At 35.3% G+C, this 20039-nt stretch overlaps 1 protein-coding gene and 1 non-coding gene across 2 annotated transcripts in view; one reads left to right on the top strand and one right to left on the bottom strand.

The window, feature by feature from the left end:
- LOC119628919 (uncharacterized) overlaps nucleotides 1-20039 on the bottom strand; it is a 572605-nt gene that overhangs the window by 369535 nt on the left and 183031 nt on the right. The window lies entirely within an intron of this gene.
- TRNAE-CUC (transfer RNA glutamic acid (anticodon CUC)) lies at nucleotides 397-468 on the top strand. Its single transcript has one exon. It is a non-coding gene; the product is annotated as a tRNA-Glu (tRNA).

The following is a 20039-nucleotide window of genomic DNA, read 5'->3' as shown; positions in this document are numbered from 1 at the left end:
TTGGACTAAGAAAAAACGTCCCGTCAAACAATGGCTCCTGATGCCGTTTAAGGTCAGACAAAGATCCGTCGGGATAAACATCGGGAGTCGATCGTCAACTGTCGGGAGATGTATGCCTAAGTCGGCGATTCCACGTCCGGAATGAGTGACGTTGATGGACAGGCGTCGCCGAGCGACAAGTCTGTCGGTGAAGCCAGACATGCTAATGGCACTGTTTACCATATAATAAGTCGAATATTTAACAAAACGACGCATATGAAAGTCGTTTTTCGTTTCCAAAGAATTTAATAAATAGCTTTAATGACATTTCCTTTTAATGAATCGAGTTTTTGTTTTTGTTCTTATAACGTTATTCTTGGCAAATTTTAGAAGCTTTTTTTCGATAATAGTTCGGAGTCGGGTATGGTCTAGTGGCTAGGATACCTGGCTCTCACCCAGGAGGCTCGGGTTCGATTCCCGGTACCGGAATGTTTTTTTTTGTTTTAAATTTTCTTCGATTCCAAGAAGCGGTTTTGGCTTAACAAAACACGATTTAATTAAAACATCGCGTTTTATTTACGAGTTTGATAAATTAAATGTGAACGAACGGTCGACTTAATTTCAATAAAGCAATACGAACGCTGAAAAGTTCATTTGAATTTGTAATGTTCAGAAACGTTGCGAAAGATTTGTGTTGATTGACCGTAGTCTGCTAATTAATAAGACGAATGAATAATTAAATATACTTATTTCCAAATTTGTGAGAACTAAAGCAACGTAATTTAGAATGTGTAGTTTATTCTAGACATATGACAGAAACGAACTAGCTATGTATGTGGCAAAAGAAATCTTTTATCTGATTATACTAAAATTAAATAATAGCCTTATTGAAGAAAACGAAAAACATTAAATCTATTTTAGATCACAAAAAAAAAACTTTTTTCGATTTTAATATCTTTATAAATATTATTTTTTTTGGGAAGGCTGTATGTCAATGAATTCCTAAACTGATGCACCCGATTTCGAGGATTTTTTTGTGTATTTACGCGGCTTACAATTGGAACTGTTAAGTATCCTCGCAATCAGGCTTGGACAATTCAATTTAAGTCACAGCAAAGCGTGACCGTGTTTCACTAATTTAGGAATAAATAACCAAAACAGATATGGTTTAGTCTACTTCCTATTCGTACACTCTTGACAGAGTGGTCGTGGTCATGCATCAGTCGGATCCTGCGATACCGATGCTCTCGCGATGCGACGCCATGTGGCACGATGTTTCGCAGAGTGAGAGCAAACATTTATGTTGGAGCTGGAACATGGTTTAGTCACAGATTTAAATTTAGATATCAATTTTGTTGAATTACAATTTCAAGTACATATTTTAGAACTAGCGTTAGTCCGATAATCGATCAAAATAACTGATACCTGAAGATCTATATTCAATTTACGAATCACTGATACTCTTATGTTATGTTATTGATATTTGATAACATAAATCTAAGTATTGATAAAACTAAATGACATCAATAAATGAAACGAAAGGGAAGAATAATTGTATTATAATTAAAATTGATTTTGCAATTTAATTTTGCTTTTATTTTTTATATCACTCTACACTTCCTTTCCTTTTCAAATATTATAACTTAACCCACAAACACAGCCCACTGAGTTTCTCGCCGAATCTTCTCAGTGGGTCGCGTTTCCGATCCGGTGGTAGATTCTGTGAAGCACGGCTCTTGCTAGGGTTCGTGTTAGCAACGTCATCAGGTTTGAGTCCCGTGAGCTCACCTAAGTAATTCAGCGAATCTAGAATAACCCCTCGAGGTTAATAGAATAGGTAGGAAAAAAATATTTTTGTATTATAATTAAAATGTTATTGTTTAAATGTAAATATGTTATTATTTAAACCTACCTTTATGGATATTACGATCATTGTGACTTTAGTACCTATTCGGAATGCAGTTTCACCAATGAATAGAGTCGGCAATAAATTCATTTTCCTACAAAATTAAATCTAAATATATATTATAGATTCGATTTGTATCTCGAAACAGACAACAATCAAATTAAGTACAATCTATGTTCCATAATGGATTCATAAAATTATTTATATTGCACACAGCATTCGTGTTTCTCAAATCATAAATGTTTTTTTATAACTATCAACTCACGACGCTTCAATGGATTACAAAGCAAATCAATTAGTAACAACATTGAATCAAAATTCAAGTGATTAATAATGATGATTTTAAAAACAGACACGGGGATATCTATATAAAAAAACGACAGATTCATTTGGTGGTAGGACCACTGGTGGTAGGACCTCTTACTGGTGGTAGGACCTCTTGTGAGTCCGCGCGGATAGGTACCACCGCCCTGCTTATTTCTGCCGTGAAGCAGTAATGCGTTTCGGTTTGAAGGGTGGGGTAGCCGTTGTAACTATACTGAGACTTTAGAACTTGTATCTCAAGGTGGGTGGCGCGTCTACGTTGTAGATGTCTATGGGCTCCAGTAACCACTTAACATCAGGTGGGCTGTGAGCTCGTCCACCCATCTAAGCAATAAAAAAAAAAAAACACTTTATTAGGTGAAGATAATAAACATTTAAAAAGTTGTTTTGAATTAATCTCGTCTCATATGCGATGGCGAACGGTCCGCAAAAAAATTCAATATTAATAATACTTATTTGTTTTTAATGAAAGAATTAAATTTAATGTATATTGACGTTTTTTTTAAATTACTTTTTTGCACACTTATTTATGTTAAGAGTTGCTCTGAGAAATTAAATTTTAAAATCAAAGACATTGAATTCGTACAACTGTTGTTTTTATGTTATTTCAAAAGTATTATCGTTGCGTTTACAACTGTTTATGAGCACATAGTATATTTAAAAATATAATTATATAATTACATAGGAGGCTACATAAATGAGTGCAGTAAGACGACGGACTATATTTTGTTATAAAATATTTATTTTACATTTTTCAATTTATGTCTCAGGATACCTGGTAAAATTCCCTTTGGGATGTCTAAGACTTCAGTAACCACTTAGAATCGTATGGACTATAAGCTTTTTCACTTGTCCAAATCAATAAAAAAGGTTACAAACCGCAATTATGTTTCTTAACTTTTAAACAAATAAACATAATAAAAAAAGATGCAGACAAATCTGAAATAAGCTATTAGTTTAAAAATGAAATTGTTAATGTACAACGTTCACAATTATGGCTGATTCAATGTCAGATCCCGCAGTTTTGCACAATATGAAGTGTTATTATCAATTTTAATTAAATTTAATCACGCCTTTCTGTATTTACAAAACCGGTGGTTCGGTTCTAGTGAATAACACGGACAATCATTATATGTTTGTTAATTAAAAACGGAATTTGCAAGTTGTGGTTCCAAAAACTATCATACCTCAATAAGTTCGAACTGTTCACTAAACCACAAAAAAAACACAATATATTTTAATTTTTTTTCTACGTATGCTGATAGCCTTGAGAGGCTATTTCAGCTTCTCCTTGACGTGTAGGTGAGCTCACGGGGCTCAAACCAGGAGTGTTGCTAACACAGGCCCTAACAAGAGCAGTGCTTTGAAAAATCTACCACCGGATCGGAAACGCGACCCACTGAGAAGATCCGGCGAGAAACTCAGTGGGCTGTGTCTATGGCAAATATATTTTAAAATACATTTTCATAAAAGCATATAAAAGAAATTGCGAATTGAATTTAACTATATCTTGAATGTACATTCACCGATCAAAACCATTCAAATTCTATTAAGATGGATTCCTTCTTTGAATTTTTATTTTGTATTCTCATTATATTCAGACAAGTTTGAGCCTCAGCTATTCTATAAGGTGTGTTGGTTTTTTGTTTGCCTCTCACGGCAATTTATTTGAATTCTTTTTGTTCTGCTAACCACGTATTATCTTCTATGTCGTGTTTCGCCGCCTTAAGGATAAAAATGGACTACTGAAATGATTAGAGTGTCTAGTAAATTAAAATATTTGTGCACTTAAGAACTTAAATTTTTTAAAGTAATTATTGAATAATCACTTTCTGAATGAACTAAAAACAGTAAAATTTATGCTGAGCATTGAGTTCACTTGATATTGGACGATTACCGAAACCTTGAATCTGGAAGTACATAACTATATATGGTTCAACTGTTTGCTAACTACGTATATTAATTTTTTTTTCGGGTAAATAACTATGATCGATAAATAACAGATTATAATATTCATAAAAACTTAACAAATTTACTTTACTGAATAAAAAAAAAGAAGTAAAAATAGTACGATATAAAAATATTAATCTCAGTACATACACATTTACTTTAAATTAATATGGATATTTTTAAATTAATCAAACATATAAATTTAAAATCACTTCGAGCGCCGCTGTCATTGGGTTGAGTGATTTTAACAACTGAATTCCACTTCAATACCACTCCACGACTTTTGTAATCTTTAATGTCTGACTCTGCAGCTACCGGTTTTTAGCTTCTGATTGACGGCTGTCGGCTCCGCTTACGAGCTTACAAATATAATCTTACATTTAAACCCTTCTTTGTTACCCAAGCATAAAGTTTATTTTTCTCTGATAATGTTAATTTGATTGTTTGGATTAACAACATTTGCTGCGGCGCCGGCAACCGTGGTCCGATCTCGAATATCATCCACTTATTCATTACAGGGCTCTATTTAGTTTTAATCATAATCGGGACTTTCATTACGAGTATTTTCTTGAGTCACGTTATAAATTATAGGTTGTTTGTGGTCTTGCTGTGTCATTGCACAACGATAATTGGTTAAAAGCAGCTGAAAGTCGTGTCTTGGTTTGTAAGTGTGCAGTAAAATCAATAATTTTCATATTTATAGCTGTAAAGTTTACATATAATAGTCAGGTTTAAAAGTTAGCAATACTATCAGTATATTGTTCAACTTCAGGTGAAAGTGGAATTCAAAAATAAAGTATAAAATCCATTTATTTGCTATCTAATCAATCCCAATAGTATAATATTAGAAAAAAAAAACTAAATAAAGTAGTGAAAAAATACGCGATCACAGGAAAAATAAAGAAGAGAATCAATTACCTCTCTTTATATTTATAACGTGTTCGAGGGAAGCCATAAATCATGAGGTATCATTAATTAAGATCTTCCAAAAACATCTAGATGTAGTCGTAAAAACCGACGATTACTCAGAACTAAACATAAATCATCGTCAAGAATATTTGATAAACAAAAGCTAAATTGCTCAAGATATTCCTCAAGGTTTTGACTGGCGGAATTTATTAACGAAATTATTCAAAGACAATGAGAATATTTAAGAGGAGCTAAGACAAATTGCTCGAGGTATTGTGTAGATAAACAAGCTGAGCCTAGATTGCGGTGAGGGGAAAAATTATGTAAATTCCGGTCCAAGGCACGAGCTTCTGGGAAACGAAGTTTTAACGAATACATAAAATTTAATATTTAACCATTCAACGTAAGTCGAAATTACAAGATCAGTTGCTTCAAAAGTTTTTGGAGAAAAACTTTTAAGCCTACACAAATACCTTTTGTTGATTTACTCGTTAATAAATAAGCCTTATCCAAAATAATCTTTTAAGCACTACTTATGATTGTATCTTCAGTCAACAATGTCTCCGATTGTCAATTGTTCAGGTAGCTTTAAATGCTTATATTCGGAGCGGCGATGCGACTTTTTTTTTGGGGTTTTCCCTACCTATTCTAGTAACCTCGAGGGGTTATTCTAAATTCGCCGAGCTAGTAGATGAGCTCACGGGGCTCAAATTTGACAACGTTGCTAACACGAGCCCTAGCAAGAACCCTGCTTCGCAGAATGTACCATTGTATTGTAAACGCGACCCACTGAGAAGATCCGGCGAAAAACTCAGTGGGTTGTGTCTGTGGGCTTATTTACTCGTCGAGCCCTTCGTCGCAAGCGACGGGTTCCACGAGAACGATGACCGGCGGGATGCAACAACGGGAGATGTCCATGAGAAATAATAACTATTATATTATTATACTTAACTAATCAAACTACTAAAATAAGATTTCTCGATGACGTTCTAGTAACTACCGTTATTTATTTTAAGTCTATCTCTAATAATTACTCCTTGAAAAATTGAACGATAATGATAGAAGATTAAAATGAAAATTTATTGCTTGAAAGAAATTTCTAGAAGCGCTTTCTTATATCTTACGCCGAAGCCCCCAAAACCATTCACCGTCCAATCATTCATAGTTGATGGATGATAATGAATGGCACTTTTATGCACTCCTGAGGCAAACTCAGCTATTGTTCGCGTCTGATTGTGAAACCGTCTCTCCGTTTGCTTTGCTTAAGAGTTTAAAAAGAAGCAATTGATTGTGAATGAGAAGTAAATTAAAGATTTTTCTCTTATTGATTTTCAAGATGTCTGGAAGCAATGGGCCTGTCATTCGCTTTGACAACGTGTAGTAGACATACGTACTTACATGACGCACAATACGCGCAAGTAAAAGTGAACACGATCACAAATTGAAAGGAATTAATTTTTAAGTTGACAGCTCACTTCGAATTTGTCCAAACATGTATTTGGCCATTGGAAACGGGAGTGAATATTGAAATTTTGTATTTAGGTTCGAAATAAAACAACAATTTAACGTTATTGGGAATTTGGTGAATATTACACATAAAAACAATACCAAACATGATACCATCAATATACAGTCGTGTAATATGAGATTTAACAATTAATGTTGATCATAAAAAATCGTGTAACCCTAATGCTTCATCAAGAAAACTCTACGACATTATATGGACAATGAAATGAGAATAAAGCAAAGATAAAGGTCGTTATTCTTGTACAAAAGCAACTTGTAGACGAAACAAACGCTACTAATTATTCATCATTAGCTGTAAGCCCTCAGCTGAATGATGCATGGCAGCCCACCGTCATTCATCATGCCTTTGTTAACAGAGGTTATGCCGTATTAAGGATGTACAAAAATCTCGCTTAAGATTAGAAGTGATAATTGTTATTTTTTTATTATTGCTCTATAGGCAGACGAGCATACGGCCCATCTGATGGTGAGTGGTTACCGTCGCCCATGGACTTTAGCAATGCCAGGGTAGAGCCAAGTCCCTGCCTACCGCTTAATACTCTCCACAAGCCTCGTTTGAAGAAGGACATGTCATAGCGCTCGGACCGTGGAGGGGAGCTCATTCCAAAGCCGGATGGTACGTGGCAGATCTCTTTTATGCTTAACCACAATGACATTTGTAACCTTATGACATATGATTTTGCAACTTTTACCAATACAGCAAGTTCATTATTTATCTCAATGGGTACTTGCCATATAATCAACTTTGGATTGTATTTTACAAAAAAAAAAAAACGAATGGCCTCTAGTGGCGTTTATTTGTTAGTTTGAAACGTGACTCAGTGAATTGTTAATATTTTAGTTTCGAAGCTAAAAGGTGATATCATCGCAATTATGAACAAAGAACCCTGTCATTATCAAACAGTAGCAGTATTTTATTTTCCAGTTACCGATACAGAGCCACGAACGATTCGCCAAACAGAATTGTCAGTTTCACACCCAAATGAGATGAGAATGGTTTCAAGATTATTAATAACTAGCGGCCCGCTCCGGCTCCGCTCGGGTCTTTAACAAAAATTTCAACGATATTTTTGACGTTGTTTTATTTTTTTAAATAAAAGAACACTTATTGTGGCATAACTACAATAGTCAGACATAATATGCTGTCGCGACACTTTTTGTAAATAATAATGTGTTTTTTTATTTTGTGTATTTTATTCTATCATCAATAGTTTTCGCAGGGCACGCGATGTAAAGAATATTTTAGGTAATTTTTTTACACCTTGGGTTACATTATTGGAGTTTTAGTATTGATTTCTAATGTTTTCAAAAAATATGCCTATGTTATTTGGGAATAGTGTAGCTAGTTAAGTCGGGCACCTCTGCTGACGCATGTCTGCAAAGGCAGATCTTCGGCGAACTCAACTGCTGAATTGTGGAATTCGCAGACGACGGCATCCGCTGGACCGGTGGTCCGATGCCCTTCCCGTTAGATTAAGATTAGTAATAAGTAAGTCTTAAGTCAGATTTGGTACGGAATAAACGTTCATAAAATATAATTTCTATTTTTTAAAACGTACTCCGCGTGGCCCGCAACTTGACTGGCGCAGCCGGTAGGATTTCCGCGATCGCGAACTCAATCTGGAAGTAATCGCGACGTACGTTTTTACGCGTTTAACGGAAATTCGAACAAAATAAATTCGTCAAGACACCACGACCACAACAGCTCCGGAAGTCACCACCATCTGCTTGAGATTCACCCCGAGGATATGGACAGTCTGTGAGTAGACCCTAATCGCTATTTTCATTCCATTCCATTCCTTAGTATAATAGTTATACGTTTTTCTAGAAGACAGAGCGCTATTTCCAAAATTCGAAAAGTGTTTTTAGTTTTCTTTTGGCTAGAAATTAAGTGTAAAATTAATAAAAGTATATATAATACATAAAATTAAAGAATATTGAAATTTACTTTTAGTTATAAGAATTACAAAATTTTATACGACATACTTATTAAAATTATTTCAATTTTATTTAAACAAATTAATTAATAAAATAAATTAACATGTTCAACATATCTCAGATACCACGTGAAATTGCTAACGTCATCCCCAAATTCGACGGTGACGAAAAGTTATTAAATTTATTTATTAGAAAATGTGAATACGTAATTCGATTGTGTCGTGTAGATGATAGTAGAGAACAGGACTTATATATATTTCATATTGTGACATCCCGATTGTGTGGGAAAGCCGCAGCTCTTATTAGCGAAAGACAAGATTTAGATACTTGGGACTCATTAAAAACAGCCCTAGAACAACATTTTGGAGATCCACGTTCGGAAGAATGTATTGCAATAGAATTAGAAACTTTAAAAATTAATAACGGAGAATCGTATCTAGATTTCTGTAATAGAATACAGCATATTAAAAGTACTTTGATTGCAAAAGTGAATTTAATACAGGATGATAGCCTTCGTAAAAGTAAAGTGATAATATATGACAACATGTCTATGAATGTGTTCTTATATAATCTACCGGAGGACCTTCTTCGTATAGTTAGATTAAAAGGATGTGATTCGTTAGAAAAAGCACTAAGTATAGTATTAAAAGAAGTTAACTTTATGTTTCAATATAGTTCACGCAATAAAATGTTAAAACAACAAAATACCCAGTGTACGGCTCCTAGACCTCAACCGTTCAACAATTTTCAGTTTTCAGATAAAAATGTAATAAAACCTCATTTCATTAGTAACACACAACCTCAGTATAAATTTGGTATTCCACAAAATGTCGCAACCATGTCAAATCAACCTCAACAGCAAAATAAATTTAAATTTGGAATTCCCGCTAGCAAACAAATAAAATTACCACAAACGCAACAATTCGGATATCGACCTCAAAATCAAACTCATTTTGGATATCGACCACCTTTGAACCAAAATCAATTTGGTTACAAACCAAACTTAAATCAACCTCAATTCGGTTACCGACCCCAGTTAAATCAAAATAACCCCCAATTCGGTTATAAACCCCAACAATTCGGATATCGTCCCCCACAGGTGTTACAACCTAGGAACGGACCGACTGACGTTAGTATGCGTACCGCTAAGCCACTAGGAATACGCATGAACGAATTATACAACTTAAACGATGACGATAATAATTATAACAATTCTGAAATTCAGAACCCTTCATACGATGATTATAGTAATACAGAAGTAATAGAAGAGTTTGAAGCAATAAAAACTGATCAAACCGAAGAATACGACCCCGTAGAAGAAAATTTTCACATAATTACCAACAACCAACCCCCGAGATAATAAACTTAAATTGTAACGCATTAAAATTACCATATATTAACATCCCCGAAATCAATGGTAAATTTATGATAGATACCGGAAGTTCACGCTCATTTATTAGCCCTAAGCTGGTTACTAAATATTTCGAAAATTTTAAGTACTATGAACCCTTTGAAGTAATTAGCACACACGCAACTAGTAAGCACGACGAAGTAATATATATACCATTATTTCCAACCTTTAATAGTGACGAGATGCATAAATTTTATATATATGACGTAGACGGACGTTACGACGGACTAATCGGAAGTGATCTACTAAAACAGCTAGATACAAAAATTGATATGAAAAATTTACTACTACATACAAATACTACTAAAATACCTATAATATATAATCCCGGTTGTTCAATTAAAATAGCCCCACGTTGTGAACAAAGAGTTAGGTTACCTACAAACCTACGGAACGGACAAGCAATAATGAATTATAAAATATTTTGTGATGGAGTTAGAATGCCTAGTGCAATAGTAAGATGCGAAAACGGTTTCGCGACGACAGTCATACAAAACATTAAAGACCGCGAAGTAACTTTAAATTTCCTTACACCAGTAACCGTAACTGAATACAATAGTGACACATGTGAAATTAACAATATAACTGACATTGACATGACAAACATAGACGTAGACAGTATATTAACCGAAAATTTAAATAATAAATTACGATTAGACCACATGAATGAAGAGGAGAAAACATACATTCGTAAACTCTGCTCAGAATATAAAGATATATTTTATTCTGAAAAACTACCCTTGACTTTTACCAACGATGTTAAACACCACATTCGCACTCGTAACGAAGACCCTATTTTTATACGACCATACAGACAGCCCCAAGTAATTAACGACGAAATAAATAGACAAGTTGAGAAAATGTTAGAAAATAATATAGTAACTCACTCTCACTCACCCTGGAGTGCACCCGTGCACCTAGTACCAAAAAAAATGGACGCTAGTAATGAAAAGAAATATAGACTTGTAATAGATTACCGTAAACTTAACGAAATTACCATCGATGACAAATACCCATTACCAAATATTACAGACTTATTTGACAAATTAGGACGCAGCTGTTACTTCTCTACTCTAGATTTAGCTAGTGGTTACCATCAAATTGAAGTCGCTGAAAAGGACAGACAAAAAACCGCATTTAGCACAAATGCAGGACATTATGAGTTTACTCGTATGCCCTTCGGACTTAAGACAGCTCCGGCTACTTTTCAAAGAACCATCGATAATGTGCTGCGAGGACTACAAGGAATACACTGCCTAGTATATTTAGATGATATTATCGTCTATTCGTCTAGCCTTCAAGAACATTTAGACAAATTAAGGACCATTTTTGACAGACTTCGAAAAACCAACCTTAAGGTACAATTAGACAAGTCAGAATTTTTGAGGAAAGAAGTTCTATACTTAGGACATACAATCACGAGCAATGGCCTTAAGCCTAATAATGATAAGATTAAAGCAGTTTTAAACTACCCCCTACCCCGTACTACTACCGAAATAAAAAGTTTCTTAGGACTAATTGGTTATTATCGACGTTTCATAAAAGACTTTGCAAAGATTACACAACCTATGACCGCTAGATTAAAAAAGAAACGTTCAATGCCAACAGACGACGAAAAATATATAGCCGCCTTCCAAAAATGTAAAGAGTTATTAGTAAATGCCCCTATCTTACAATATCCAGACCCTGAAAAACCATATATATTAACAACAGACGCTTCAGAATTCGCTCTCGGTGCAATATTATCACAAGGAACAGTAGGAAATGACAAACCTGTGGCGTATGCCAGCCGAACTTTAAATGATGCTGAAACACGGTATAGTGTAACTGAAAAAGAATTGCTTGCAATCGTTTGGGCAGTCAAACATTTTCGACCCTATCTTTATGGTAGAAAATTTACAATTGTGACTGATCATAAGCCCCTCACTTGGCTTAATACCCTTAAAGAGACAAACAGTAGACTGACCCGTTGGAGACTTAGACTATCAGAATACGACTTTAACATCATTCATAAAAGTGGAAAACTGAATAATAACGCAGACGCCTTATCGCGTATTAAAATAAATGCCTTAGACAAAGATAATAGCTCATTGAAAGTAAACGTTGACAAAGATAGAAATAGAAATAAACATGTAAAAGAAATTATTAAAGAAATAGAAAATTTGCGTAGAGAACCCGAGGAAAATTTAGAAACTATGTCTATTTCCGACACAGACTCTGAGAGAACTTTAACAGCCCATTGTCGTTCACCTTACTCAATACCATACTCTAGTTCCACCCTGACCGCATCCGAAGGTTCACCTAGTAACACAGAAACTGCTCATTCCGCACAAGATACAGAATCGAAAGGTATTCCTATCTTACAAGAAGCCATAGACACAAAACCAAATCAAATTCTAGTGTATACATGGCTTATCGACAAACTCTCAGTTAAAAATTTGTCTAGAGAAAAACAAAGAATTTTAGAAGTCCACCTACCAGTTAATCGACCTGACCTCGTTAAACAGTTTCTTAAGGAATACATAAAGAACAATACTAAATACTTCATTTATTTCGAAGATGACCAACATAGGAGACAATTTACAGAAGCAGTAATCTTTTTATTCAAAAAGGAAATGGTACAATTTTTCGAATGCACTAAAAGAGTAGTTTTTATTGAAAATGAATTAGAACAAAAGGAAATCGTTGAAAAATATCATACCGGTAAAACATGTCACCGAGGTATAAGAGAAACACTTACACACATTAAACGCACATACTTTTGGCATAAAATGGAACAAACCGTTTCAAGTGTCATAAACTCTTGCGAAGTATGTAAACGTATGAAATACGACAGGAAACCCCTCAGACCTACATTACAATTAACACAGACACAGACTAAACCTTTAGAAGAACTTTTTATCGACTTATTTACTATCGAAGGACATTACTATCTTACTATTATTGACGCCTTCAGCAAACTGGGACAAGCACTAGAAATTACAAACCGATCTACTCCTGAAGTAGTACGAGCCCTAATAAAATACTTTTCATTTTATGGGATACCCCAAAAAATTAGCTCGGATCCCGGTACGGAATTTAATAATGCACTTCTAAAAGAACTCTTAGCATTTTACAAAATAGATTTACACATCAGTACACCTAACAACCCGAACTCCATGGGACTCATAGAAAGGTTCCATTCCACGATACTAGAAATATATAGATTGGCTAAATACGAACAAAAATACACGGATGCAGCATCCATAATGACCTATGCTATTATGGCCTATAATCAGTCTATTCACTCCAGTACTGGCTACACCCCATTTGAGATATTCCTAGGACACACAGACTCTAGAAATACTTTTGATGCCGACTTTAATAAGCAATATATACAACAATTAATAAAAGAACACGCAAAAAGAACTAAATTTTTATACAAACATATTTCGGAACAAACAATAAAACTGAAGGAAAAACGAAATGATAAAAGAGCAGGAGAAACAGAATTTAATATTAAACCAGGAGACACCATATTTTCCAAAAACACAAATAAAAGAATTAGCAAAGATAAGCCGCGTTACCAAAAAGCTATAGTAACAGATGACATAGTCAGAAACACAGTTCCCGTTCAAATAAAAGAACGTAGTACAAAAGTTCCATTAAAAAACATTAAACGCCCTTCACAGGCACCTCCGCGTCCTCCTGATGACGATCATGACGACGCAAGTCCACGCCCTTCTACTTCAGGTATTAAATAACAATCCCGGAGTTTTACCCGTCAGGGAAGGCACTGCTGTTTTGAGCAAAGACAAGTGGATAATAGCAAGAGTATTGGACTTTAAACCTATTAGGGAAGACTTAGATCTTAACATTCAATGTTTCAGGGAACTAAATAGTTTAGTTAATGTTAAGTTTATTAAGAACTTTACTTATAATTTTATAGATGTAAGAGAACAAGTAGACTATATGCAAAATCTAACAGTAAGCAAATTCGAACAAATCACTCCTACCTTTAAAATCAAACGCGGACTGATTAACCCAATTGGATCATTAATTAAAATCATTACAGGAAATCTGGATCACGATGATGCCATAAAATATGATAAATTAATTAATGAAATAAAATCAGATCAAGACGCTAATGATAAAAAATTAACGTTAATCTCTGAAATGGTGCAAATTCTATCTAATTCAACCATTACCTTAAATAGAAACCTCATTCGATTGAATAAGGAAATTGCAACATTGTGGCAAAATTATACTGAAAATTTACGGATTGAACACTTTGAAGTTCAAATCATATCCGCATACAATAAAATATACCATAACCTTCAGACGATTCATGCTAAACTAAGTGAAATAGAAACTAGTTTTGCACTTAGTAGATTAGGAATATTACATCAATCCATTATTGATTCAAACAAATTATTAAGTTTACTTAAAAATATTCATAAGAAAGATAAATTAGTTTATACCCCTAGTTTAGAAAATTTAGTTAAGATAGAGCAAACGATAACACTTAAGGCTTATTTTAAGAAGAGCCAAATTACCTACGTTTTGGAAATACCTTTGATCGAAAAGGAAACCTATATCTATTATAAACTAATACCATTGCCCGTATCTCAAAATCCTACAGTAATTATCCTTCCAAAATATCCCTACCTCTTAGCGAAAGGGTTGAAGATCAGACTGCTTGCCCAGCCATGCCAGGAAATCGACGAGGCCAGCTTCATCTGCATCAACGATGAGATGCTGCAATTCATACAAGACCCCTGCATAACTGATCTAATGATGTACGTAGACAGCGTGAAATCATGCATTCAAATTCCAGTAATTATAGAAGATATCAAAATTCAGATTCTACAACAAAACCAATGGATTTTATACGCTAGGGATGAGACATTACTTACCAAAACCTGTCCTGAAGAAATATCCCGACAGAAAATCCAAGGCACCTATATACTCACCCTTGATGACCCCTGTGAAATTAAGATCCGAAATATAACTCTGAAAATGCGCCAAACCAATGTGGAAAATGTAGAACATACAAAATCACCGATGCTCAATTTACCCCTACTTGATTCAACGAGTAAAATAAAAACTGCAGAACCAGTACACCTGGAAGACGTCGATCTTACAGACTTGAAGATCCTCTCATTCGCCCTGAAGAAAAGTGTTAGTGGTTGTGAAAACAGTGAAAAGGCAATTATCCATGTGAAAAGTGTTAGCGTTTGGACTCTTTGCATTTATGTAATTTTAATAACTTTCATGTTATGTTCCTTAGTATATAAGTACCGTCTGAAATTCTGTAAAATTTCAGTACGTAGTTCTCCTGAAACAGAGAACTCCGTTCTTAAGGAGGGAGGAGTTAAGTCGGGCACCTCTGCTGACGCATGTCTGCAAAGGCAGATCTTCGGCGAACTCAACTGCTGAATTGTGGAATTCGCAGACGACGGCATCCGCTGGACCGGTGGTCCGATGCCCTTCCCGTTAGATTAAGATTAGTAATAAGTAAGTCTTAAGTCAGATTTGGTACGGAATAAACGTTCATAAAATATAATTTCTATTTTTTAAAACGTACTCCGCGTGGCCCGCAACTTGACTAGCTTCTAAACAGAGAAACAATTTTTCAAATCGGTTTAGTAGTTTCGCAGCCTATTCAATACAAACAAACAAACAAATCTTTCCTCTTTATAATATTAGTATAGATATAGAAGTATAGACGAGAATTCAACAAAACAGCCTCTTGGTACCCTCGTCAAAAACTGTCCGATTAATTGACAGTTTATACGACTGAGAACTAATGCTCTCGACTTTGAATTTTAAAAACAAAATTAATTATTCAATCAATCAAATGACATGTCACGGCCGCAAAGGTGTTGCTTTTCGCGCGGCAAAATGCCAATCAACTTATAAAACGCTCACCCAAGCGTCACAACTGAAATGATTATAAATAAGCTGACAGCGTTATGATCTGTTTTGTAATTATCATCTTTATAGACGTTAGTTTTGAGCGTATAATTGCTGTTATTGCGTTTGTTGGTTACGTCTATTCGGCAATCGTTTCTATAGGTAGTTTAACAGCTCGATTCGCCACGGCTTAATCGAGTCGCTCAATAAAACCCGCTCAAGGTGAGAACGGGGCATTTTGAAAGGCGTATTTTGAAAAGAGAAATTTTATGTTTCTCCCTGTTATTTCACGGGGAATTAAATTTACAATTCACTAGTCCCTTGTCTTATGATGGATGCTTTTAATTTAACGCAACACGCTACCCGTAACATTTATTCTAGAAAAAACATAAAAATGAATATTTTGCCTTAAACAGCAGACTTGCGTTCGACGAAAAATTGCCTATTAGAGATTAGCGCTCAGGAAGCTACATGGACAGAAGGCTCATTTTAGAGCCAAATGACATGTAACAAAATAATACTTATCTTTGCAATAATTTCAAATACTGGTGCACGAGCCCACCTAGTGTTAAGTGGTTATTGGAGCCCGTAGAAAGCGCAACATGAATGCTGCCATCGACTTTGAGAATTTAGGCTTATGTCTCAATTGAATAGTAATAACGCAAATTGTAAATATTGCGCGATTACTTTTTATTACACAACGCTATTCCTTCACCATCGAATCCATTCGTAACCATGTGTAAGTTTATTAACTATTCTATTAGAAATAATCGTATTTGCCTGCGGGACTCGAACATCGGCATAGTGTCATCGCTCGATAAGAGTAAACAAGGTATCTTATCCTTTAGGCGTCGTCGATTTCTCTGAACAGATATGTATGCACATGGACACTAACTTCAAGACGAACATTTTTTTTAAGCTATTGCATGGCTTTTATCGCGGGCTTTGAGCGCGACGATCGAATCAAGAAATTCCGTAACGAAAATAAAGCCTAACACCCCCACTCCGCCTACCATGTAGCTTGCGTTCAACACATTCACACGTTGCGCTTCTGTAGTGTTTGTGAATAAGCGCGCGGCGTGACGTCGCACTGCATGCGCATCATGAAAAGTCTGCCCATCTTTCTCTCGCGCGGTCTAGCTTATGAGTGTGAAGGAGACAGTTAATGTTTTGCTTTTGTTAATGCTTATAAATATAGCGTCGTCTTAATTTATTTGTGTTTTAATATTAAATTATTATTGTCTAATTATAATTGCATAAGTTGATAAAAAATGCTATGCAATAGCTTTACCGCGGCAGTCCCTGAGTGCCACACGTGTTTTTTTTTGTTTTTTTTTTTATTGAAAAGGTGGGTGGACGGGCTCACAGCCCACCTCGTGTTACGTGGTTACGGGTGTCCATAGACATCTACAACGTAAATGCCGCCACCCACATTGAGATATGAGCTCTAAGGTATCCATTATCAACAACGGTTTCCCCACCCTTCAAACCGAAACACATACATACATCGTCTAAAAATACCAAACCCGCAAAATAATCAATTTGACAAATTCTAGAAAGCGATGTCTTCCGCGTGATCATTACTACATTACTACTAAGCCACAAATGACCTAATAAATACTATTGACTAAAACGGAAATATTTCATGCGACGCGGTTTAATTAAGAGATGGTTTTAACGTTATGTATGATAACGTAATGAATATGTTAATTAAAACAGCAGTTGTACGGACGTTTTAATTACAAAGGAAATGATTATTTATCACCACAGATTTAGAAAAAAAATCGTCTTGATAATGGTATGAAATTACAGAATTTTTCCTCGTCTTATACAAGTACATATTTAATGAAAAGTAAGTTATTTAATATGGCTCTGGAATTTTTAATAACTTACATTATTTGTGACTTAACATAGAAATGTCAATTACTGAAATTCTTCTTCTTCTTCTTCCAGTGCCTCTTCAATCCTGAAGGTTGGCCGTTAGCTTCCGTATTCCTTCAGCAGCCAGCCGGAACAGCTGTTCGACGGAGGCAATACCGGTCCACTCCCGGATATTCCGGAGCCATGACTTTTTTCTTCGCCCAGCACGTCTCTTTCCGTCCACTTTGCCCATAATTATCAGCTGCAGCAGTATGTATCGATCGTTCCTGAGCACGTGGCCGAGATACTTACTGAAATTAAGATTTTTATTATTTAATTTGGATGTAATTTTCTTCAGATAGGATCGCCTTCATATAGGAACTGGAGTCTTGCGTGCCAACAAGGTATAAATAATGTCAATAAACAATTACGAACAAAATACTATTAGATCGTGTGACATCTTTTACAATTAAAGAAAAATAATAATGCTTCCTCTAAAGAAACGTTCTTGATATTATATATATATTAATAATATATATTAATATGTGAAGCAAAAACTTTGTATCCCTTTTTACGAAAATTGCGCGGACGGAGGAGTATGAAATTTTCCACACTTATAGAGAATATAGAGAAGAAGTGCACAATGCTAATATTTTTTTTAAATAATGCATAAAAGGTACATTAAATCAATAAAGAAAACATTACACACACTACATACCATGTATTTGACGCACACACGCATGTATACTATTTATTGTCAAACTTTTGTTCTTGACGTCTGTTGTCAAATTGAGATTAAATATTGTTTGTCTTTGTTAATATTTTTTATAGTGTAGTCTTGGCGAAATTTGTGATTATAAAAGTATAAAATACAATCATAATAGTGTACAAACTTAAAATTCCAATTAATTATAGTCGAATTTCGACTACTGCGGGACCTCTAGTTCTGACTTATTAAGCTAATCAAGTTTGTGTAGCGGTTGTGCAATTATTACGTGTGAATGTCATTTGATATTTTGAACATTAATTTTATAGCAGCGTGAATAAACAGGCCACTCGGTAATTAATAGTTAATAAGCAACACACGATGTTTGCACAACGTCCGCTATAAATCACAATCGCTACTAAACTGTTAATAGCATCATTTGTAAACTTAACTAGCTAATTTCGTAACATTCGGATTGTAATAATAACTAATTATGTCTCAACACTTTTGGTTTCGTTTCGAATCACTCAACAAATGTTAACGATTGACTTCCACGGTGAAGGAATATAACATCGTGTAATAAAAATGAAACCCGCAAAATTATAATTTGCGTAATTACTGGTGGTAGGACCTCTTGAGAGTCCACACGGGTAGGTACCACCACCCTGCCTATTTCCGCCGTGAAGCAGTAATGCGTTTCGGTTCGAAGGGTGGGGTAGCCGTTGTAACTATACTGAGACCTTAGAACTTATATCTCGAGGTGGGTGGCGCATTTACGTTGTAGATGTCTATAGGTTTCAGTAACCACTTAACATCAGGTGGGCTGTGAGCTCGTCCATCCATCTAAGCAATAAAAAAAATTAAAAAATTAACGGGAACACGAAATGCGCTGCGTTGACATGCTGTTGTCAGTTTTGTCTGTGCTTAGGTAAATACCGAATCTAAAAGGTACGGTGACATTTATCGGTACCAAAGTACCAATTTGGGGCAAGTCTGAATCACGCCCATAATAAAAAAAAAAAACAAGCCTTCCATTTGCAAATTTCCTCACACACGGCCTCGGGACAAAAGACCCCGGCCAAAAATAAATGTAAATCTCTCTTACAACAACATTAGGATCGTCGGTGTATTAAAAAGAGGCGTTCTCGTGCAGCAGAATTGTTTCCCTGTGTAGTCCTTAGCTAATGATCTACAATGAAACAAATGCAGTTTTCTCATTTATGTTGTCGCTATAGCCCACCTCATGGCCTCGAGTCTATAGCATGGCAGATATACACTTCATGGATGTCAAAGTCTTTCAAAAACTTGCAAAGTCTGCGTTGGGTACTCCCAAACTTTGAGCCCAGACTTTGAGCAGCACTGGGACTTTTACAATCAACTCTATTAACACGGGCTCTGGCCGGAGTAGTAATAGCGTTGTATAAAGAGTCACTAGTTTCGGATAAGAATTTAAGGACCATTAACCACGATTCTTACAATGGCCCCCGCGGCTAAGTTAAGACTCAGTGGGCGAAGATGGTAAAAGCCAGTACCGAAGATTTTAAAGGTTTACCGACAAAATGACCGCCCTGCACTCTCACCCGACTTCCGATCTCGGCCCAAGCCAAAACGACGGCGAGGTAAAGGTTTTAAAC

Source organism: Bombyx mori, chromosome 9 (assembly GCF_030269925.1).
Source record: "Bombyx mori chromosome 9, ASM3026992v2".
Taxonomy (NCBI): Eukaryota; Metazoa; Arthropoda; class Insecta; order Lepidoptera; family Bombycidae; genus Bombyx; species Bombyx mori.
This window is presented reverse-complemented; position numbering and strand designations above follow the sequence as displayed.